Source organism: Musa acuminata, chromosome BXJ1-11, assembly GCF_036884655.1.
Source record: "Musa acuminata AAA Group cultivar baxijiao chromosome BXJ1-11, Cavendish_Baxijiao_AAA, whole genome shotgun sequence".
Classification (NCBI taxonomy): Eukaryota; Viridiplantae; Streptophyta; class Magnoliopsida; order Zingiberales; family Musaceae; genus Musa; species Musa acuminata.
In genome coordinates, this window is record NC_088337.1 from 20,290,846 (window position 1) to 20,316,100 (window position 25,255).

Below are 25,255 nucleotides of genomic sequence, written 5' to 3' on the forward strand. Positions count from 1 at the left end.
AGTCACGTTAGGAGTTCGAGAGTTCGACGAAAGTCCGGATGGTCGTCGGAGGTTCTGCGGGAACAAATCCGAGAAGTCCAAGAGCTTGCCAAAAGAAGCTCGTCGGAACTCGCCAAGTGAATAATTGCAAGTCCAGGAGTTTGCCGAATATCCGCAGGAGCATCACCGAGGGTTCATCGGATGATCGACGGAAGTTCGCCGGAAGCTCGCCGGAAGAAGCCATTGATGCACTGAAGCAAGTTACAGTAAATGTCTTAAGAAATATTGTAGTTAGCATGATAATTAAGTTAGAAATGGGAGGTGATCCCATTAACTTAATCTTGGGGCAATTGGGCCCTTGATAGACCCAAATTGGGTCGATTGGATTAGCCCATTCGGACCCATATTTCTTGGCCAGCGGTGGTACCGCCTGGGTCGGTGGTGGCACCTCCTAGGGCTCAGTCTCCGAGCTAGGCTGGGCGGTGCAACCGCCCTTGACAGGCGGTGGAACCGCTTGAGCTCGGTCTCCGAGCTTTGCCAAGCGGTGCAACCGCCCCAGTTAGGCGGTGGCACCGCTTGGGCTCAGTCTCCGAGCGAGACTGGGCGGTGCAACCGCCACAGTCAGGCGGTGGCACTGCTTGGGCTCAGTATCCGAGCGAGACTAGGCAGTGCAACCGCCCTTGTCAGGTGGTGGCACCGCCTAGAGGCTCAGTCTCCGAGCTGCCAGGCGGTTGTACCGCCCCAGTCAGGAGGTGGTATCACCAGGACCCCGGAAATCCGGGAGGTGACATTTTTGAGCTCCAAATTCAAACCAGTTTGGGGCCTATATAAACCCCAATCTTTCCTGCATGAAAGGGCAACAAAAGGCACCAAAAATCCAATCGTACTTTGTGATTTTTAGAGCTCAAAAGTGTTGTAAAGGTTAGAAGTTCTCCTCCCTCTTTTTTTCCAAGTTTTGAGCTTTCAAGAGAGGAGAGAAATTCTGAAAGGGTTGTCTCCTAAGCCCATCAAAAAGAGTGAATCTGTAAAAGAGTGGTTGGCCTTCACCTATTGAAGGAAGGCCTCTAGTGGACATCGGTAACCTCGTCGGAGGAGGAAGCCGAAAGTGGATGTAGGTCAAGATTGACCGAACCACTCTAAAATTGTGGTGCTCTCTGGTTTGCATTTATTCTTGCTGCTTACCTTACTGCAAACCTCCATATGTGCTTTACTTCCTCTTTACTTTTGCTGCACTCCTTTATGATCTCGCTTTCAAGTTATGTTTCCGAAAACGATTTTACGTCGGAAACGATTTCATCGTACGAATGCAGTTTTAAACGTCGAAAGTTTACTGCTGCACTAATTCACCCCCCCCCCCCCCCTCTTAGTGCTCTTGATCCTAACAGTTGGTATCAGAGCGGGGTTAACTCTCAAATAGATTAAAACCCAAGAGAGATGGCATACGTTGGAAACCAAGTGGGCCACTCTATTACACATCTACCCATGTTCAGTGGGAAGGACTACATCTATTGGAAGACCCGAATGAGGATCTTCCTTATTTCAATGGTTTTTGAACTTTGAAATCTTGTTGAAAATGGATTTTCGAAGTATTCTCTTATAATGATCGATTAGATTGAATTGGAGAAGAAGACTTTCGCTCTTAATGCAAAGGCTATGAATGCCTTATTTTGTGCACTTGATAAAAATGAGTTCAATCATGTTTCGGTTTGTGAAACCGCGTTTGATATTTGGCATACACTTGAAGTGACTCACGAAGGCACAAGTAGAGTGAAAGAGTCAAAAATCAATCTTTTGATATATTCTTTTGAACTTTTCTGAATGAAACCGAGCGAGACTATTGGCGACATGTACACCCATTTAACGGATGTCGTCAATGGTCTAAAAGGACTCAGCAAAAGTTTTTCAGATTTTGAGCTTGTAAATAAGATTCTAAGATCCCTTCCTGAGAGTTTGGACCCTAAAGTCATTGCTATTCAAGAGGGTAAAGATTTAAACAACTTCCCTCTTGAAGAACTAATCGGGTCATTAATGACCTATGAAATGACATGCAAGGCTCATGAAGAGCAAGAAGACATCCTTCCAAAGAACACGAAGGATATGGCACTTAGAACTTTAGATGACCACTTGAGAGAAAACTCAAGTGATGAGGACTGTGATAATGACTTAGCACTTCTAACAAGGAAATTCAAAAAATTCATTAAGAGAAACAAGTTTAAAAGTGACATAAAAAATAAACTTGAACCCAAAAATGACCAAGTTATTTGCTACGAGTGCAAAAAGTTAGGACACTACAAAAGTGATTGTCCCCAAGCCAAGAAGAGAACATCAAAGAAGAAGGCGCTCAAAGTAATTGTTAGGATCGAGAGCACTAAGAGGGGGGGGTGAATTAGTGCGGCGGTAAACTTTCTGCGATTAAAACAAAACAGCGTTCGAATGATAAAAACGATTTCTGTGTAAAATCCAATTCTAAGCAAGATGATATTAAAGTTAATCTAGGCAGTTTGCAGCTATGATGAAAACCAGAATATAGGCGTAAACTGAAATCCGACATTCGTACGAAGAAACTGATTTACGTCTAAATGCTGATTCGTAAATCACTTGATTAGGCAAGATGCAGTTTAAGCAAGAGTATGAAGGCAGTTTGTAGTTATGGTAAAGTTCAAAACAGAAACGCAATCTGGAATATGATGATCGTACGAAAAAGGCAGATTTACGTCTAAACGCTGATTCGGAAAGAAAAAGGCTGGAGACCCGATCGTAAAAGCGCAGAAGGCAGTAAGCTTCAGAGGAGGTTTGTAGTAAAGATAATATGCTCAAAGTAAATGCAAACCGAGATTTAGAGTGGTTCGGTCAATCTTGACCTACTCCACTTTTGGCTTCCTCCACCGACGAGGTCACCGACATCAACTAGAGGCCTTCCTTCAATAGGCGAAGGCCAACCACCTTTTTACAGTTTCACTCCTTTTGACGGGCTTAGGAGACAACCCTTACAGAAATTTTCTCTCCTCTCTTTACAACTCAAAACTTGAAGAGCGGAGGGAGGAGAACTTTTGGCCTTTACAACAATTTTGAGCACTAAGAATCACAGAAAGATGTCAAGATTTCGAGTGTTAGTTACTTCCTTTCAGTTCTGAATGGGTGGGGTATTTATAGGCCCCAACCCAGTTCAAATTTGGAGCTCAAAACTGTCAATTCCCGGAATTCCGGGATCAGGCAGTTGCACCTCCTGACTGGGGCGGTTGCACCGCCTGGCAGAGCTCAAAGACTGAGCCTCTAGGCGGTGCCACCTCTGTCAGGGGTGGTTTCACCTCTCTGCTAGAGCTCGAAGACCGAGCTCAGGCGGTTGCACCTCCTGACTAGGGCGGTTGCACCGCTTGCCAGAGCTCGAAGACCGAGCTCAAGCGGTGCTACCTCTTGTCAGGAGAGGTTGCACTGCCCAGTCTCGCTTGGAGACTGAGCCCAGGCGGTTGCACCTCTTGGCTGGGGTGGTTGCACCGCCCAGTCTCCCTGGGAGACTTAGCCCAAGCGGTGCTACCTCCTGGCTTGGGCGGTTGCACCTCCCACAGTAATCAGGGTCCGAATGGGTAGATCCATTCGGCCCAAATTGGGTTTTTCAGGGGCCCAATTGCCCCAAGATTAAGCCAATGGGATCACCTCCCATTACCAACTTAATCATTGTGCTAACTACGATAAATCCTAAGACAATTTCTGCAGCTTGCTCCGGTGCGTCAATCGCTTCTTTCGGCGAGTTTCCGGCGAACTTCCGTCGATCATCCGATGAACCCTCGGTGATTCTCCTGCGGACTTCCGGCAAACTCCTGGACTTGCGACGATCCACTTGGCGAGTTCCGAGAGCTTCTTTGGCAAGCTTATGGACTTCTCGGATTTGTTCCCGCAGAACCTCCGACGACTGTCCTAACTTCCGTCGAGCTCTCGAACTCCCAACGTGATCATTGTCATAACTCCGGCGCAACTCCTGCTGCATGTCTTACTTTCATTGTAGTTAATCCTGCACACTTATCTCAACATATAGGTTAGACAACAAATGACAATTGACTTCATCATCAAAATCCGAGATTCAACAGTAATGTGGGGTGACTCAAGCGCATCCGAAGAAGAAGAGTCCAACACCGAGTAAGTTGCTCATTACGCCTTAATGGCCATCAGAGAAGAGGTAACAAATTTAATTGACGCAGATTTATCATTTGATGAATTATTAAATGCCTTCCATGACTTATTTGATGAATACAAAATAATTAGTAGAAAATATAAATTACTGAAAAATAAGCATGATAGTCTTGTTAACAATTTTGATAAATTAAAAACTGAATATCATGATAGTTTAGCTCAATGTGAAAAATGCCATGATCTAAAAACTCTCCAAAAGGAAAACTTGCTACTTAAGGATACCTTGAAGAAATTCGAGGTTGGTAGCAAGTCTTTGAACATGATCCATGCAAATAAGGGTCACGTTCCCAAAAGAAGTGGAATCGGATTTATGAGAAGTCCTCATCAAAATCCAACCACCTTCATAAAAGGCCCCATCTTATATGTTCGACACCAAAGCAAATGCAACTTTTGTTGCAAACATGGACACAAAATGCATCAGTGTCCATTCAAGGAAATTAGTCCAAACAAATTAATTTAGGTTCCTAAAGGAACCATGATACACTCTATGCAATATAATAAACAATGTAGATCAATTTTTGAGGCACCCAAAAGCAAATGGGTACCTAAAAATTATCCTATCTCGTATAGACGTAAACCATCACAAGTTGGGAGTAAAAAATAATATCTTGCTCTTTGGATACTCGATATTCATGACCCTAGATCCAAAAAGAACACGTGATGCTCCCTAGACTAAATAACAAAAAGAGGATTAGAAAATTAAAATTACAATAGCAATACAGATACAATCTTATTTGATCCCTCATAATTGGAAACCCATTATTCTCCCTTCACATATCCTCTGGATTTCTGAACCCATCAAATTGATTTGGTCGTTACTTTCGAATCCAACTATATCATGAACTTACGTCTTGTAAGCAAAGTTTGTTATGAACTTGCAAAGCTTACCAACTTGGATAATCTATCCTAAACATGTGTATGACATTTGAAGTAAAGTATGCACGTCACAAGATCTATCTTGATCATGCAAAATTTCTCATGTTAAAATGAAAATTCTTACATAATTACGTAAGTAAAGTTGATTGCTCCACAAATGAAAACTCTTCTCAAGTCAAAAACATTCAAATCAGACCACACAGCCGTCAAAACAAGTGCTCACCGCCTGCAGGCGGTGGCACCGCCGGCTGTCATGGGTTGCAAGCGGTTGCACTGCCCAGCCAGCGATGCCACCGCCTGCAACTTTGCCCCCTTTTAACCCGAGCTAGGGCCGGTGGTGGAACCGACCCCAACTCACTCCCCTCTCCTTCTAGCAGCTCCAACACTTCTCCACCTCCATTTCTTCCCTTTAGCTGCCCAAATACTGCCAATTTCAAAGCAAAGATCAACAATCTCTCCTTCTCTTGAAGATATCACTTAATGTATTCTCTAAGAAGCCTTTAAATTCTGTTTTTGAGTCATTTACTCTTGCTCATTACTATCTTCTTAAATAGCGATAGTTATGGGCTCTAGAAGATCCTCTAGGGACAAAGGGAAGAGGAGATTAGAAGAAGACTTTGATCTTACCCTTTTCGATTCAAAATATCATGCTGAAAAATTTTCTTCCTTCGAATTTAGAAGTGTCAATAAGGGAAAACATGTAGATCTAGATAAACTAAGAGACTTAGAGACAATCCAATGGTTTGCAAACTTAGATCTACTCCCAATTTTACAAATTAGTGAACCCATCTATCCAAGACTTATTAGATTGTTTTACAACAATCTACAAGTAGATGAGGAAGAAAGAGTGTCTACCTATCTCTTAGAACAATACATCTTCATTACGGATAGATTCATTTGTGACATGATAGGCATTCCCATAAAAAATAGAGATCTTTATTTTATAGGATCGTGGGATAATAAAACAGTTGGGACAACATATGTTGAAGCCTTAGGAACATTTTTCGGTAATCCCAACTTAGTGATAGTTCCTAAAAGCTGTGAACATCTACTACCACTAAACATTAAGGTACTTCATCATATCCTAACTAGCATCATTCTCCCTAAACAATACCATCATGATGAAGTAAGTCAAATGGAATTAGGAACCATGTATTGGATCATGAAAGGACATAACATCTGTTTTGGTTACCTTATCCAACAAAACATGATAGAACTATTTAAGAAAGACAAGATGTTTTTCATATGGTGGTATAATCACTAGAATACTTAAAGCCTACAATATTCCAATACCACCCGACGAAGAAGTGATGAAAGTAGATAGGTTTAGCATAATAAATAAAAATCTACTTCATCGATTGAGATGTTTTTTTAGAAATGGTAATTGGGTTAGAATGCCTAGAAGAACCGACCACCCTTAACCAGAACCAGAACCCGAAACACCAATCTTTAGGAGTACTCAATCTCCTCCGATCTGTCCCTTTGAGGAAACACATCCATTTGAGCAAGCTCCTACATCATCTATCGAAGACATTGGGATTCGGATGGACCGATTTAAACAAAGACAAGATCGGCTTGAACATCGACAAGATCAAATCCTATCTGAGCTGCAACAAAATCATTGACAATTTGACTCCTTGTTTCGGCATTTTAATTTTTCACCTCCTGAATAAGCTTGTATATGTATATGTGAACACAATCACCTCTTGTTGTAACAATTACGTTGTTGTAAACTCTTTATGTTACTCACTTTGATCACAATGCCTTGATGACTACTAATCTCTGATATGGTTACTTGATGTATTAATTGGTGAGCATATGCAGGGTTACGTTGTTTAATCTCGTTACTCATTGTCAGATTTCACGTTGAAATTAAATGTTTCTATAATGCCTACTTTGAAAACCTTGTGTCTTGGTTTCCATGATAAATATGATTTGAGAAAGTAATATAGCCATGTAATTGATGTGTCATTACCATGATGTTAATATGTCATAATATTACCGTGATGTTGATGTATTGCCATGATGTTAATGTGTCATTGTATTGCCATAGATACTAAGCATCAACTAACTGATATTTTTACAAAGCCACTAAGGGAAGAACAATTTGATTTCATTAGAAGAGAATTAGGAATTTTAATATGTCTGAATGCATGAACTTGTTAAGATTATTTTTTAAATTTTTTAATGATCAAATCACTTAATTGCCATGATGATTTTTCATAATTACATGCCTTAATTACATGTTGGAAATTATGTGTTTTGGATACAAAAATTTCCATGATAATAAGCATGTTTTATCATCATGATTGAATTTGAAAATCTATAGTAAAACCTCGTCCGAATGCATGAAAGTGTTAAATTTCATTTTCGGATCTTCTTGATCCTAACAATCGGATTTTCTCGATACATTATCCTCTTCCGAACTTAATAAGCAAACATCATATCGAGTTTGATTCTCATCATTGATTTTTGACGTATGGAATCAACAAGCAAATACATCTCTCATACACTTATCATGTGAAAAATATTTTTTGAGAAATAGATTTGATGAAATGATTCATGCTTGTAAATTCCTTCTTATATAGATGATAGTGGTTTTACTTGTAAGGATTTGTTTCACATACATATCTTGATCCTTATAAAAATGAAGTATGATTTAATCTCTCATCGATTTTAACTTCATTCAAAGTAAACTCACAAATAGCTGGTATCACAAATAGCCTTCCTCCTTCATGCAAAAGGATAATAACAAATAAAAAGGAAGAAGTATTCAAAGCTATCTCTATGTCATGTTTTCCTTGAGATGTTTGCATAATTGGTATCCTATCACTCACTATTGAAAAATGACATGAACCTAGTTATGGCATAATTACCGCACTTATGCTTAAAATTTGCTTATATCATTCTCATTTTTGTTGATGACAAAGGGGGAGAAATATATGAATTGATGCTATGAGTGCCATATTTGAATGAGAAATATATGAATTGATGCTATGAGTGCCATACTTGCACTATGTTATTGCCATATTTGCACTATGTTATTACCATATCATGATAAGATATCAAGAACTTGCATAGCAACTTTACTTGTTGATATCTTGCCATGTGATGCTACGATTGCTAAACACTTGAAACGTTTGTATTATGTTAAGATTTCAAGAACTTACATCGCAGTCTTACATGTTGATATCTTACCATATGATGAATTGCTACGATTGCTATCTCTCACATTTGAAATATAAAACTTGAGAATGGATGTCAAGTCTTGACATCATTTTCAGTAAGATACATCGTGATAGGAATCATGATGGGAGTAATTGATAAGGTTAAGAGTTCTTAACTTATCAATAAGTCTATTGAATTCAAAGGCCTTGAATTCAAGAATAACTTATCTCAAGTATGGCATATAGATAGGGGGAGTTAAGGTTAACTCCGTTATCAATTGATTGTCATCATAAAAAAGGGGGAGATTGTTAAATCTCAGATTTTGATGATGAACTCAATTGTCATTTGTTATCTAATCCATATGTTGAGATAAGTGTACAGGATTAACTATGATGAAAGTAAGACATGCAGCTAGAGTTGCGCCGGAGTCAAGACTATGATCACGTTGGGAGTTCGAGAGTTCGACGAAACTCCGGACGGTCGTCGGAGGTTCTGCGGGAACAAATCCGAGAAGTCTAGGAGCTTGCCAAAAGAAGCTCGTCAGAACTCGCCAAGTGGATCATCGCAAGTCCAGGAGTTTGCCGAAAGTCTACAGGAGCATTACCGAGGGTTCATCGGATGATTGATGGAAGTTCGCCGGAAGCTCGCCGGAAGAAGCGATTAACGCAACGGAGCAAGTTGCAGTAAATGTCTTAAGAAATATCGTAGTTAGCACGATGATTAAGTTAGAAATGGGAGGTGATCCCATTAACTTAATCTTGGGGCAATTGGGCCCTTGACAAACCCAAATTGGGCTGAATGGACCTGCCCATTCGGACCCAGATTTATTGGCTAACGGTGGCACCGCCTAAGGCTCAGTCTCCGAGCTAGGCTGGGCGGTGCAACCACCCCTGACATGCGGTGGAACCACCTAAGTTGGGTCTCTAAGCTTTGCCAAGCGGTGCAACCTCCCAAGTCAGGCGGTGGCACTGCTTGGGCTTAGTCTCCGAGCAAGACTAGGCGGTACAATCGCCCCAGTCAGGCGGTGGCACCGCTTGGGCTCAGTCTCCGAGCGAGACTGGGCGGTGCAACCGCTCCTGTCAGGCAGTGGCACCGCCGAGGGGCTTAGTCTCTGAGCTACCAGGCGGTTGTACCACCCCAGTCAGGAGGTAGTACCGCTCGGCCCTCGGAAATCCAGGAGATGACATTTTTTAGCTCCAAATTCCAACCAGTTTGGGGCCTATATAAACCCAAACCTTTCCTACATGAAAGGTCAACAAAAGGCACCGAAAATCCAATCTTACTCTATGATTTTTAGAGCTCAAAAGTGTTATAAAGGCTAGAAGTTCTCCTCCCTCTTTTCTTCCAAGTTTTGAGCTTTCAAGAGAGAAGAGAAATTCTGTAAGGGTTGTCTCCTAAGCTTGTCAAAAGGAGTAAACTGTAAAAGGGTGGTTGGCCTTCACCTATTGAAGGAAGGCCTCTAGTGGACATCGGTAACCTCGTCAGAGGAGGATGCCAAAAGTGGATGTAGGTCAAGATTGACCGAACCACTTTAAAATTGCGGTGCTCTCTAGTTTGCATTTATTCTTGCTGCTTACCTTACTACAAACCTCTATATGTGCTTTACTTCCTCTTCACTTTTGCTGCACTCCTTTACGAACTCACTTTCAAGTTAAGTTTCCAAAAATGGTTTTACGTCGGAAACGATTTCATCGTACGAATGCAGTTTTAAACGTCGAAAGTTTTCTACTGCACTAATTCACACACCCCCCCTTCTTAGTGCTCTTGATCCTAACAATGAATAATTTAATCAAGAAAATTTTGGTAGTATAACAGCAAGGAAATTGGTGCAAGTTACGATAGCAGAATTCTCGTCAAAAAATTTCAACGGTTTGCGAAGAAAATTTGCAGCAACACAAGAACGTTTTTAGAGATGAATTCCTCAGTAGATCAATCTTTGATGGAAGCCAAGATGATCTATGAAGTGTATAAGAAATTTCATTCAAAAAGGATTGTAAATAGATCGGTTAAGGCAACAATATGTGGCTGAAATTTTCTGCAGCAATCCTTCATTCGCAAAGATGATAACTTTTGCGACGAAAGGAATTCGCAGGAATATAGGAATGATTTTTTTTGGATTTTCGAATAAGAGTAACTAAATTGTAGTAGTAGTAAGGTAGGAAACCAAAATCTATTGCAATTCATGGGGAGATCAAAGGATGATCCGCGGTGGTGGAGATGACGGTAGAATTTGGCGACGATCTTTTAAGCAATTATGGGAATTGCTTTGGGTAGCTGTAGAGGGCTTATAGCGTTGAATCTCGAATTTTGATGATGAAACCAATTGATAGTGTTTGTGATTTAATGTGTGTTTAAGAGATGCAAGGCTAACGTCAATCAGTAAAGGCAAATTGATTAAAGTAGGAGGAATCAAACATTAGGCCGAAGCAAACATGTCAAAAGATTGGACAACAGACTGAAGGAACAGTCGACGTATCGGCATAAGACTTTGAGCCATGAATTCAGGTATCGGGCAAGAAGATCGGACATTGCGCTAAGAAGATCAAACATTGTGCCAAGAAGATCGGATGTTGCGAGAAGACAACATACTGATTGGGCAATACACAAAAGGAGTGGACAATGCACCAAAGGATCAAATGAAGCGTCGGAAGAACCAATGACATATTGGATAATATAGGATTTGCTTGTAATCAATTATGTCTAGATTGAGTTAGTTTAGAGTCTAATTAAGTCGATTTAGAATGTAATTAGGCAAACTCAATTAATGGCCAACTAGGCCCAAAATAGTATTGTTTTGGGCCAAGAGAAAGGCCCATTCAGTGAACCAAGTTTAGGATGTGTTGGGATAAGTGAAAAGCCCAAACATTGACCAAACAGGTGAAACCATCGTGGCACAGTCTCCGAGACTATGTCAAGCAATGGTACCACACAAACATAGTCTCCGAGAGACTGTTAGGCGATGGTACCACCCAGTGTCAAGGTGTCAGGCAGTGGTACCACCCAGTGTCAATGCTACAAGCGGTTGTACTGCCTAGCACAGGCGGTGGTACCGCCCGTCCTTGAGAAACCAAGGATGAGACATTTTTAGACTCCAAGTTTGAATCAACTTGAAGCCTATAAATACCACTCTCATCTCAGGTTAACATACACAAGATTTGAGAGTGAAAAAGAAATAAAACGCTGTTGTAATCTTATGTAAACTCCTCTCAAAGATCTAAGTGTGGTGGCCTCAACGAAAGCGGAATCGGTGGAGTCGATGTAGGTCATGATGACCGAACCACTATAACTCGATTTGCATTTACTTCTTGCAATTTATATTTACAGCAAACTGCCCTTCTTTACTCTGCTGCTCTACTTCCTCATTACATGCTTACATAAGTGTTTTGAAGTTAAACATAATTTTGATCGGTTTTAATTGTACAAAGATTTTTTAAATCAACGTTATTACTATTGCACTAATTCACCCCCCCCCCTCTTAGTGCCAACTCATTCCTAACAGATGGATGGCTATGGAAGGGCAGTGAGATGCCAAGGACACTGTTCTGATACCAGATGTTAGAACTCTTGTAGATTCTAAGCTTGGGGTTGATCTCTTTAGGGGATCGACCTCCTTAGAACTCTATAGGGGTTCCTTCCTCCAAATTGCTACTCAAAGGCTGCAGAAAAGATTCATCTATTGCTTGTTAAAAGAGGATGAATACATAGCTATTTATAGGGCTTCTAAACCCTAACTCCTAATAAGACTCCTGCTCAAGACTCCTATTCCTTTACAACTCCTAATGCTTCTCTAAGAACAACTCCTAATAGGACTCTTACTCAAGACTCATATTCCTTTATAACTCCTAATGCTTCCCTAAGAAATAACCTCCTAATCCTAGCCGGCCTCTTCACCTCTTTAATAGGGGTTGGCTAGGTAGGTTAACATGAATGCCACTCTCATTTAGGACTCTCCTAGCTAGAGTCCTAACAGGTTTCCTACCTTACTACTGCTACAATTTAGTTATCCTTATTCAAAAACCCAACAAAATCATTCCTATATTATTGTATAAACTTTTCGTCATAAAGTTTTTATCTCTACGACAAAAGATGCACTACAGAATTCCAACCGCATAGCATAGTTTGTTTGATCTTACTACTGTATTTGTTCTATCCAAATCTCTATAAAATTTTTAGGACAGCTTTAACACTTCATAACAGCAGATTTTCCTTTGATTTCATCAAAAAATTCTCAATATAAATCACTGATCTTTTATGCCCAAGCTGCTATATTTTAGATGTAAAAATCTACTACAGTACCTTTTTGTGATCCTCAATTTTTTCAAACCTTCCACCACCCTATGCCATTAACCCATCAATAGAAAAAAGACAGGAACATATCTGACCTACATGCATATGCTATGATGGATTGAATCGTTGATTGAATTGCGCTTTGAGGATAAATTACGCACTTTGTTTGCAGAATTCAGAATTGGACAATCGCCGAGTCCAACCAAATTTCAGCGAGGAGAGAGTTTAGAGAGGCCTCCAAATAAAGAGGGATAGCCCTTAGACATGCTTCAGCCATGCTTGAGGGTGGACTTCCTATGATGGGAAGAAGGAGATCCGACGGTGTAACACCCCTCATTTCCGAATTTTCGTATAAATTTCTGGTGATAATGTAAGCATTTATTTTAAATTGACAAAAGAAATAGAGTATAAATCAGAGGTAACTTATTTTTAAGATTTGGGAGATCTGTTCAAAAAAAAAAAAAGAAAAAGAAAGAATCTGAGGACCTATATGTAAACCCTAAGGACCTAATCGTGAATATGATAAAAACAAGGACTAAACTGCAAAACGCACAAAATGACAAATTCCACCATTTAAGCCTCTCTGCCTTCGTTCTTAAGGAAGCAGAGAAGGCAGCTCGTGGGTGATCAAAGAAAGAAAGAAAGAAAGAAGAAGAAGAAGAAGAAGAAGAAGAGAAAAAAATTTGGGGCTTTAAGGGTTCTTGCCCAAATCCTTTCACTTAGGGTCAAAATTCCCAAAGACAAGTGTTCTAACCCCATCCTACAGAATTTTTAGTCTCTGTTTTTATGTTGATTCAAAATAAATTGAAGGATTTCTATTTAGGAACTGATATGTCTCTCTTTGGACATAGAACCATGGATTCTGAAGTTTTTTCGGTAAACTGACCCCTATACACTGTTTCAGCTATAAGTTTTAGTACAAAATGTGAATTCGGGCAGGAGCTATTTTGTTTGAAATTATACTCTTATATCTTCCTTTTGACACTGATTTTGTAGATTTTGGACACCGAATACTTACCCAAACATCTATTTCAAATGAGCCTATAGACGCTGTAAAACAGCGTTCAAGATTTCTGACCTGTCGATACTAAAATGCCTATAACTCCCTGTTAAAAATTCTGATTTGTACCAAACTGATTTTATTTGAAACTAGACTTGAAAATATTTCTTTCGACATATAGTTTGAAAATTTTCGAATTCAATTGCCTACCCTATTATCTGTTGAATCCGACCCTATAAATTCTGCAAAACAGTGATTGTGTTTTTGACCTTGTGTTACCAAATCAAAGGTAACTCCGTGTTGGGAACCCTGTTTCATATGAAATTTGTTCCATCAGAATATAGATTGATATATGGTTCGACCATAGCTTTCTTATGGGTATTGGAGCATAATTGATATTCTGAAATATTTGTTTGATGTGCCACTGGAATTCTGTCCGAAATCGAGCTTTGGTCGATTTCGCGTATTCTGTTCCATTCCTTTGGATATTTGAATTCGTCTAACCTTCTTATTGGAATTGAGTTAAATATGATTGCTTGGAATCCCTGTACACTCTTGTTTTCATTTCATTCCAAATCTGAATACGTTTGTGATAGATTTGTTCTTTGTTTCGTATTGTTTCGAAAAGGCACATGTACGTTTTGTTGTTCCGCGTGTGCTTCCAATATATGCTACTTATTGTTGAAACTGCCCTCTTGTACTCCGGTGTGTGGGATTGTCTGGACCTTTGCCAGAAATGGTAAAGGGTATGCGCTTATTGCCCTCTATGTGGGGTCCCGCTATGTGGGATATTCTGGACCTTTGCCAGAAATGGTAAAGGGTATGTGCTTATTGCCCGCTATGTGGGGTCCCGCTATGTGGGATATTCTGGACCTTTGCCAGAAATGGTAAAGGGTATGTGCTTAGAGCCTGCGATGCTCTGCCGGCCCCTCTGACTTCACCTAGACGTGGGTGGATGGAGCTCCCAGACGTGGGAGACTTTTGTCAGGTGGTCATTCAGAAATGGATGAATCACATTCTGACTGAGATCCCACTACACCTTCTATATGTTTGATATGACATCCAGAGTTTTGGTGAGTTGTTTTTGTTCATGCTCTGGATAAGAATGATATGATTGCGACGTCAAGGACGACGTTTGAGCTTCTGTACGATATTTGTTTTTGATATGCTCTAAAATACTTCATTCATTAATGATTTTGCTTCAAAATGTTCCATATGCCGTTGATATGCTTCGGAACATTTTATATGCCATTGATAAGCTCCGATATGTTTCCTTTGTTACTGATATGCTCCAATTACTCTATGCCCCATCTGTCAGGAACCAAATATGTAAGATTGAAAGGACAATTGTGTTTCTGCTCCTAATGATATTATGTCTATGAAATCGTATATTCTGCCTTGTATTTTGAAACTGTATCTCTTTGGAAATTGTACTATTTTGATATGGATATGTTAGTCACTTGCTGAGCTCTTTATGCTCACCCCGTTTGTTGATAAATTTTTCAGGATAGCGTATTGCTTGCTTAAATGTTAAGATTGGGCTGAGGCGGTGGAAAGTTTAGAAGATTTTGGGCAAATCTTTGTTAGCATATGTGTATTTGTTGTATAAGATACTCTGCATCTTATGAAATGTGACGATGAATCTAAACCTGTGGATTTTGTGTAAGATAAAGGATCCCTCATGTATAGGATTTTGGAATGTTAAGTTAAATTCATGTAATGATATGATCTTATGGTAATCATTGGTTTGGTGACTACATAGACTTCCCCACTTGTGAAATTATGTTGGGGTTATTATTTTGATGAGTTAAGTTCAATTTGTTTGAATTATTGAGTGATGTGTGGGATGTTTATAAACTGCACAGGGTTATGAATTTGTAGACTATAGAGGTGAAATTTTTTTATCCGAATGTTTTCTTAGTGACCTCAAATGTGTGTTTGGATCCTGGGTTAGTTATGATGAAAATTTTAAATATTGTCGATATTTTGAGGGGCGTGACAGACGGGGTGGATTTCACGCACCGAACATTACTTTCGCTATTTCCGAACGTTGGATGATGCTATGGTGGAAGTTGCTATTATCCACCTTGAAGGAGATGCTATTCAATGGTACAATTGGCTAGAATAGATGTAATCAATTTAAGAACGCACTGCTGAATCGTTTCATACCTATGGAGTATGAAAATATCGATGGCCAACTTGCAAAGATTCGATAAACCTCTACGATTCAAGAGTACCAAACCAGATTTGAGAGGCTATCGTATCTTGCTCATGATTGGACTGACCATCAATTGTTATGAACATTCATCGAAGGACTCATGCTAGAGATAAAAGGGGAGGTTATGGCACGGCAGCCCCGTACCGTGACAGCTACGATTTCATTCACCCAAATACAAGAACGGCTCAACCAAGATGCTTGGAGGATGAGAACCTCTCCTAGACCCATGGCATATAAACCTCCTTCTGCTCCTAACCATCCTTCTGTTAGGATCAAGAGCGGCACTAAGAGGGGGGGTGAATTAGTACAGCGGTAAAATAACGTCGGTTCAAAAACTTTCATACGATAAAACCATCTTTGAAGTAAAACCATTTTCAGAAACTTAATTTGAAAGCGAGATCATAAAAGTATTGAAGGCAGTAAGCTATTGAAGAGGTTTGCAGTAAGGTAATAGCAAGAATAAATGCAAACCAGAGAAGACAGCTATTTATAATGGTTCGGTCAATCGTGACCTATATCCACTTCTCTTATTCCTTTTCCGTCGAGGCTGTTAGGATCAAGAGCACTAAGAGGGGGGGGGTGAATTAGTGCAGCGGAAAACCTTCTACGATAAAAACTGCGTTCGTTCATTAAAAGAGATTTCGGTAAGAAAGCCAATTCGTAAATCACTTTAACTTTTGTTTAAGCGAGATGCAACAAAGATATAAATGCAGTTTGCAGTTATGATTCAAATCCGATAGTAGGCGCAAACTGAAATATGATATTCGCATGAAGAAACAAATTTATGTCTAAATGCTGATTCATAAATCACTTGATTAGGCGAGATGCAGTTTAAGCAAGGATATAAAGGCAGTTTGCAGTTATGATAGAAATCAAAACGTAAACGCAAACTGAAATATGATGATCGTACGAAAAAACATATTTACGTCTAAACGCTGATTCGGAAAGTGTAAAGCTTGAAACCTGATCGTATATGCGCAGAAAGCAGTAAGCTTTAGAGGAGGTTTGCAGTAAAGATAATATGCTTAAAGTAAATGCAAACCGAGATTTAGAGTGGTTCGGTCAATCTTGACCTACTCTACTTTTGGCTTCCTCCACCGACGAGGTCACCGACCTCAACTAGAGGCCTTCCTTCAATAGGCGAAGGCCAACCACCCTTTTACAGTTTCACTCCTTTTGACGGGCTTACGAGACAACCCTTACAGAATTTTCTCTCCTCTCTTTACAGCTCAGAACATGGAAGAAAAGAGGGAGAAGAACTTTTTGCCTTTACAACAATTTAGAGCTCTAAAAATAATAGAACAAAATCAAGATTTCGGTGTGTGTTCAGTGCTCTTTTAGTGCTGAATGGGTGGGGTATTTATAGGCCCCTACCCAGTTCAAATTTGGAGCTCAAAACTGTCAATTCCCGGATTTCCGGGATCAGGCGGTTGCACCTCCGACTGGAGCGGTTGCACCGCTTGGAAGAGCTCGAAGATTGAGCCTCTGGGCGGTGCCACCTCCTGTCAGGGGCGGTTGCACCTCTTGCCAGAGCTTGAAGACCGAGCTCAGGCGGCCCAACCTCCTGACTGAGGCGGTTGCACCGCTCAGCCAGTGCTTGGAGACCGAGTCCAAACGGTGCCACCTCTTGTTAGGGGAGGTTGCACCGCCCAGTCTCGCTCGGAGACTGAGCCCAGGCAGTGCCACCTCCTGGCTGGGGCGGTTGCACCGCCCAGTCTCGCTCAGAGACTTAGCCCAGGCGGTGCTACCTCTTGGCTTGGGCGGTTGCACCTCCCGCTAGAAATCAGGGTCTGAATGGGTTGATCCATTCAGCCCAATTTGGGTTTTTCAAGGGCCCAATTGCCCCAAGATTAAGTTATTGGGATCACCTCCCATTTCCAACTTAATCATTATGCTAACTGTGATTTTTCCTAAGACATTTATTGTAACTTGCTCCGGTGCGTCAATCGCTTCTTCCGGCGAGCTTCCGGCGACCTTCCGTCGATCATCTGATGAACCCTCGGTAATGCTCCTGCGGACTTCCGGCAAACTCCTGGACTTGCGACGATCCACTTGGCGAGTTTTGACGAGCTTCTTTGGCAAGCTCATGGACTTCTCGGATTTGTTCCCGTAGAACCTCCAACGACTGTCCGAACTTCCGTCGAACTCTCGAACTCCCAACGTGATCATTGTCTTGACTCTGGCGCAACTCCTGCTACATGTCTTTCTTCCATCGTAGTTAATCCTGCACACTTAAAACAAAACTTTGATCGAGACAATTAATCCTAAGCAATTAACCAAGTTGTCCGGCATGTCATTGGTCCCTCGACGCTTCGTTCGATTCTTCGGCGCATCGTCCTCTCCTGCAGCCTATTGCCCAATCGGCCAGTTGACTCCGCAACTCTGATATCCTTGGCACAATACCCGCTCTTTTTGGCCCGATGCCCCAGTTCACGGCCCGAAGCCTTCTGTCGATACGTCGACCAATCCACCGGCCCACGTCCAATCTTCTGACATGTTCCTTCGGCACAACATGATTTTCTTGCTTTAATTGTCTCATCCTGATCGAATCATCCTCCGTCACTCAAAATGCAGATTAAATCATAAAATATGTCAAGTGGTTTCATCATCAAAATACGAGATTCAACAATCTCCCCCTTTTTGATGATGATAACTACTTGATGACGGAGTTAACCTTAACTCCCGGAGTTTAAACAAACTCCCCCTATCAATATGCCATATTGATAGAATCTTGAATTCAAACTGAATTCAAGTCATTGCAATATTCATCATGAATACTTGCAACACGTCATCATGAACTTATGCATAAACTTATGCATAACATGTCATGTCATCAACATACTTCTCCCCCTTTGTCATCAACAAAAAGGAGAAGTACCACAATCAAGTGTTTGTGATATTGGTTCAACTCATTGCATGAAAAACATAATATCAAGTTTTATCATCATGCAAGTTTGCTATTATCAAATATCAACATGTAAAATTGTGATGCAAGCTTTTGATATCATAACGCAAACATTTCAAATGTTTATCAATTGTAGCATTTCATCACATGGTAAGATATCAACGCGTAAAATTACGATACAAGTTCTTGATATCTTAACGCATGATGCAAACATGGCATAATGCAAATTTGGCAATCATAGCATCAATTCATATATCTCTTGATGATGCAAGCATTGCAAATATGGCATTCATATTAATTCATATATCTCTTGATTATGCAAGCATGGCATGATCATAGCATCAGTGTTCATAGCATCAATTTATATATTTCTCCCCCTTTGTCATCAACAAAAAGGAGAACGATAGGATATCAATTCATATCATTTTCCAATAGTGAGTGATAGGATATCAATTATACAAACATCTCAAAGAAAACATGACATGGAGATAGCTTTGAAAACTTCTTCCTTTTTATCTGTTATTATCTTTTTGCATGAAAGAGGAAGACTATTTGTGATACATGCTATTTGTGAGTTTACTTCGAGTGAAGTTAAAATCGATGAGAGATTAAATCATACTTCATTTTTACAAGAATTAAGATATGTATGTGAAACAAATCCTTGCAAGTAAAAATACTTTCATCCATATTCATCAAATCCATTTCTCAAAAAGATATTTTTCACATGATATGTGTATGAGAAATGTATTTGCTAGTTGATTACATATGTCAAAAATCAATGATATGAACTAAACTTGATATGACATATGCTTGTTAAGTTTGGAAGAGAGTAATGTATCGAGAAAAAATGATTGTTAGGATCAAGAAAATCCGAAAATGAAATTTGACTCTTTCTTGCATTCGGACAAGGTTTTGCTATAGATATTCAATTACAATCATGAAGGTAAGGCATGCTCATCATCATGGTAGTACGATGACAAGTTTACAATTTTAAGACACGCAAGCTAGTAATTTTGAGATGTTCAAGAAAGCAATTCCTTTTCTTTTGAGAAGTGTAACTATTTTCTTTCTCCTTTTTTTTTGAATTATATGAGCTAGCAAATTAGCTTTCAAGCATGTTTTGCTCCCCCTTTGTCATTGTCAAAAAGAAGGGAAGACCCTTTACGTTGATTTCTAAATTATGACAAAGGTAAATAACATTGATGAAAATCCAAGTCTTGAATGTCAAAACAATTATTTTATCATGAATATTTCATCATTGCATGCATCATTATCATCATATATATTTTTAAAATATATAAACTCATTATTAGATGATTCCAAATCATCATTCCTATTATTTCAATCATTGTTTCAATCATCTTTATAGCTTATCATGCACAATATATCAAACAATCTAACATTATAGAAACATTTATTTTCAAAGTATTTATCACTATTTTCATGTATGATAATAAAGTGTTCGTGATACCGAACATTAAATCAATATTTTTTAAGTATTTATCACTTCATTTTGATTATGATACCAAACATTCATCATTTAGAGCATTCATGACATTAAATCAACATTTATAATACTTCATTTTAGCAACAACTCATAGCATTTTAAATCATTATTCACATCATATGCAATACATCACATCATAATTAAAAAGCTCAAGTATTGCGTGCATCATTGCAAATCATAAATGTTTCGTATCATGATGGTATCAATTTTATTAAATTATATCCTACCATGTATGATCATAACTTTTTATTTGTATACATCAAAATAAATTAATGAATATTTGATGTATTCATATCATCACATAAGGAATATCAAGAAGAAAATAATTAGGTGATGAGATAAACCTTTCATGAATACAAAGAATCATATCATGAATACAAGGAATACAGGTCACAATCATTCAAGAGAAAAATCATCATTCATTTTCAATTCATTCAATTTGACAAATCATGATCACGATTTTGATAAAACTCATTTCAAATTTAAATCATCAAAATCATTTTTATGGCTCATAAAATTTATAACATAAATAGATTCATGATTTCATTGATAATATATTTTTCCCCCTTTTTTTACTTGTTTCATCTTAAGTGATCGATTTCATGTTAGAATGCCTTTTCATCTATGTCAAATCAAAACATGCATCAATTTTTAAAGCCACTGTTATTATCATGAAAATCGATAATCCATAATTATCAAGAATCATCATACATAATTTCAAAAATATATACTCATTAATCATAACTTCAAATTAAACATGATTTAATATACTCAAAATGAAGAAATAACAATGGACATCAACATGATACACATTATTACTTCTTAACCATGATTTCATATTTTCAATCAAAATCATTTTGTTTGTTTATCATAAAATATGCAATATTATCATTTTTGAAATTACTAGCATGATCATAATATTTTTTTAAACATTAGTTCTAAACTAAAAAAGAAAATACATCATGAAAGCATCAAGTAATTTCAAAATAAATTAGGGGGATTTCGATTACCTCATCATTGAAAGGCGTAGTTTGCCACCTCGCCTTTCTTGATTTTCTCCTGGTCTTCGGAGGAGCTCGATTCATCCCACTTTGTGTTCTTCTTCTTTGGCCTCTTCCTTCGTTCAAGTTTATTATTTATTTTAGATTTTATTTTATAAACTTATTAAGATTTAGTGTTCGAAGTTCAAGTTCATCATTGTTCTCATCACTGGAGTCATCGCTCAAGTGGTATTCATTTGTCTGGAGTTCCAAATCCTTCCTGTTCTTTGGAAGGTGATTTTGTTCATCATGTGCATTGTGCACCATTTCATATGTCATCAACGAACCAATTAGTTCTTTAAGTGGTAAGTTGTTTAGGTTTTTAGCTTCCTGTATTGTAGTTACTTTTGAATCCCACTTCTTAGAAAGAGAACGCAAAATCTTATTTACGAGTTCAAAATCCGAAAAATATTTTCCAAGAGCTCTTAAACTATTAACGACATCCGTGAAACGGGTGTACATGTCGCCTATAGTCTCGCTTGGTTGCATTCGAAAAAGCTCAAAATCATGCAATAAAATGTTAACTTTCGAGTCTTTGACTCTGCTAGTTCCCTCGTGCGTGATTTCAAGTGCTCGCCAAATGTCAAAAGCCGTGTCACACATAGAAATCCGATTGAACTCATTTTTGTCCAAAGCACAAAATAAGGCATTCATAGCCTTTGCGTTTAAAGAAAAATACTTCTTCTCCAAATCCGACCATTCGTTCATCGGTTTAGAGGGAAGTTGAAAACTATTTTCAATGATATTCCATAAATCCAAATTCATAGAAATCAAGAAAACTCTCATTCGAGTTTTCCAATAAGTGTAGTCCAATCCGTTAAACAACGGTGGACGAACAACCGATATGCCCTCTTGAAAGCCATGAAGAGCCATTTCTCTCGGGTGTAAATCTGAAATGAGAAATACCGGGCTCTGATACCAATTGTTAGGATCAAGAGCACTAAGAGGGGGGGGGGGGGTGAATTAGTGCAGCGGAAAACCTTCTACGATAAAAACTGCGTTCGTTCGTTAAAAGTGATTTCGGTAAGAAAGCCGATTCGTAAATCACTTTAACTTTTGTTTAAGCGAGATGCAGCAAAGATATAAATGCAGTTTGCAGTTATGATTCAAATCCGATAGTAGGCGCAAACTAAAATATGATATTCACACGAAGAAACTAATTTACGTCTAAATGCTGATTCGTAAATCACTTGATTAGGCGAGATGCAGTTTAAGCAAGGATATAAAGGCAGTTTGCAGTTATGATAGAAATCAAAACGTAAACGCAAACTGAAATATGATGATCGTATGAAAAAACAAATTTACGTCTAAACGTTGATTCGGAAAGTGCAAAGCTTGAAACCTGATCGTATATATGCAGAAAGCAGTAAGCTTTAGAGGAGGTTTGCAGTAAAGATAATATGCTCAAAGTAAATGCAAACTGAGATTTAGAGTGGTTCGGTCAATCTTGACCTACTCCACTTTTGGCTTCCTCCACCGACGTGGTCACCGACGTCAACTAGAGGCCTTCCTTCAATAGGCAAAGGCCAACCACCCGTTTACAGTTTCACTCCTTTTGACGGGCTTACGAGATAACCCTTACAGAATTTTCTCTCCTCTCTTTACAGCTCATAACTTGGAAGAAAAGAGGGAGAAGAACTTTTGGCCTTTACAACAATTTAGAGTGCTAAAAATCACAGAACAAAATCAAGATTTCGGTGTGTGTTCAGTGGTCTTTCAGTGCTGAATGGGTGGGGTATTTATAGGCCCCAACCCAGTTCAAATTTGGAGCTCAAAACTGTCAATTCCCGGAATTCCAAGATCAGGCGATTGCACCTCCTAACTGGAGCGGTTGCATCGCTTGGCAGAGCTCAAAGACTGAGCCTCTGGGCAGTGCCACCTCCTGTCAGGGGTGGTTGAACCTCTTGCCAGAGCTCGAAGACTGAGCTCAGTCGGTGCAACCTCCTGACTGAGGCAGTTGCACCGCTCAACTAGTGCTCGGAGACCGAGCCCAAGCGGTGCCACCTCCTGTCCGGGGAGGTTGCACCGCCCAATCTCGCTCGGAGACTGAGCCCAGGCAGTGCCACCTCCTGGCTGGGGCGGTTGCACCGCCCAGTCTCGCTCGGAGACTTAGCCCAGGCGGTGCTACCACTTGGCTTGGGCGGTTGCACCTCCCGCTAGAAATCAGGGTCCGAATGGGTTGATCCATTCGGCCCAATTTGGGTTTTTCAAGGGCCCAATTGCCCCAAGATTAAGTTAATGGGATCACCTCCCATTTCCAACTTAATCATTATGCTAACTACGATTTTTCCTAAGACATTTATTGCAACTTGCTCTGGTGCGTCAATCGCTTCTTCCGGCGAGCTTTTGGCGAACTTCCATCGATCATCTGATGAACCCTTGGTGATGCTCTTGCGGACTTCCGGCAAACTCCTGGACTTGCGACGATCCACTTGGCGAGTTCCGACGAGCTTCTTTGTCAAGCTCATGGACTTCTCGGATTTGTTCCCGCAGAACCTTCGACGACTGTTCGAACTTCCGTCAAACTCTCGAACTCCCAACGTGATCATTGTCTTGACTCCGGCGCAACTCCTGCAGAATGTCTTTCTTCCATCGTAGTTAATCCTGCACACGTAAAACAATACTTCGATCGAGACAATTAATCCTAAGCAATTAACCAAGTTGTCCGGCATATCATTGGTCCCTCGACGCTTCGTCCGATTCTCCGGCGCATCGTCCTCTCCTGCAGCCTATTGCCCAATCGGCCAGTTGACTCCGCAACTTCAATATCCTTGACACAATACCCGCTCTTTTTGGCCCGATGCCCGAGTCCACGGCTTGAAGCCTTCTGTCGATACGTCGACCGATCCACCGGCCCGACGTCCAATCTTCTGACATTTTCCTTCGGCACAACATGATTTTCCTGCTTTAATTGTCTCATCCTGATCGAAGCATCCTGCGTCACTCAAAACGCAGATTAAATCATAAACATATATCAAGTGGTTTCATCATCAAAATACGAGATTCAACAGAGGCCATCGACATCCACTAGAGGTCTTCCTTCAATAGGCGAAGACCAACTCCTTCTTACACCCCTCTTCTCCTTTTCACGAGTTTAGGAGACAACCCTTACAAGCACTCACACTCCTCTTATAGAATTCTAAACTTAGAGTAGAGGAGGGAACTTCTAAAGTGATTTCTACAGCGTTTCTTTCCTTTTTTGCTCTTTGTGCTTATGTGCTTTAACCAAGGATGAGAGGGGCGGTTCAAGTTGATTTAAACTTGGAGCCTAAAAACATCTCATCCCGGGTTCCCCGGGCACGGGCGGTTCCACCGCCTGCGCTGGGCGGTACCACCGCTTGAGAGGCTATGCTGGGCGGTACCACTATCCAGACTAATGGTACCACTGTTTGGCACCTTGATAGGGGCGGTACTATTGAATCTCGGATTTTGATGATGAAGTCAATTGTCATTTGTTATCTAAACTATATGTTGAGATAAGTGTACAGGATTAACTACGATGAAAGTAAGATATGCAACAGGAGTTGCGCCGGAGTCAAGACAATGATCACGTTGGGAGTTCGAGAGTTCGACGGAAGTTCGGACAGTCGTCGAAGGTTCTGCGGGAACGAATCCGAGAAGTCCATGAGCTTGCCAAAAGAAGCTCGTTGGAACTCGCCAAGTGGATCGTCGCAAGTCCAAGAGTTTGCCGGAAGTCCGTAGGAGCATCACCAAAGGTTCATCGGATGATCGACGGAAGTTCGCCGGAAGCTCGCCGGAAGAAGCGATTGACGCACTGGAGCAAGTTGTAGTAAATATCTTAGGAAAAATCGTAGTTAGCACAAGGATTAAGTTGAAAATGGGAGGTGATCCCATTAACTTAATCTTGGGGCAATTGGGCCCCTGAAAAACCCAAATTGGGCCGAATGGATCAACCCATTCGGACCCTGATTTCTGCCAAGCGGTTGAACCGCCCAAGCCAGGAGGTGGCACCGCCTGGGCTAAGTCTCCGAGCGAGACTGGGCAGTGCAACCGCCCCAGCCAGGAGGTGGCACCGCCTGGGCTCAGTCTCCGAGCGAGACTAGGCAGTGCAACCTCCCCTGACAGA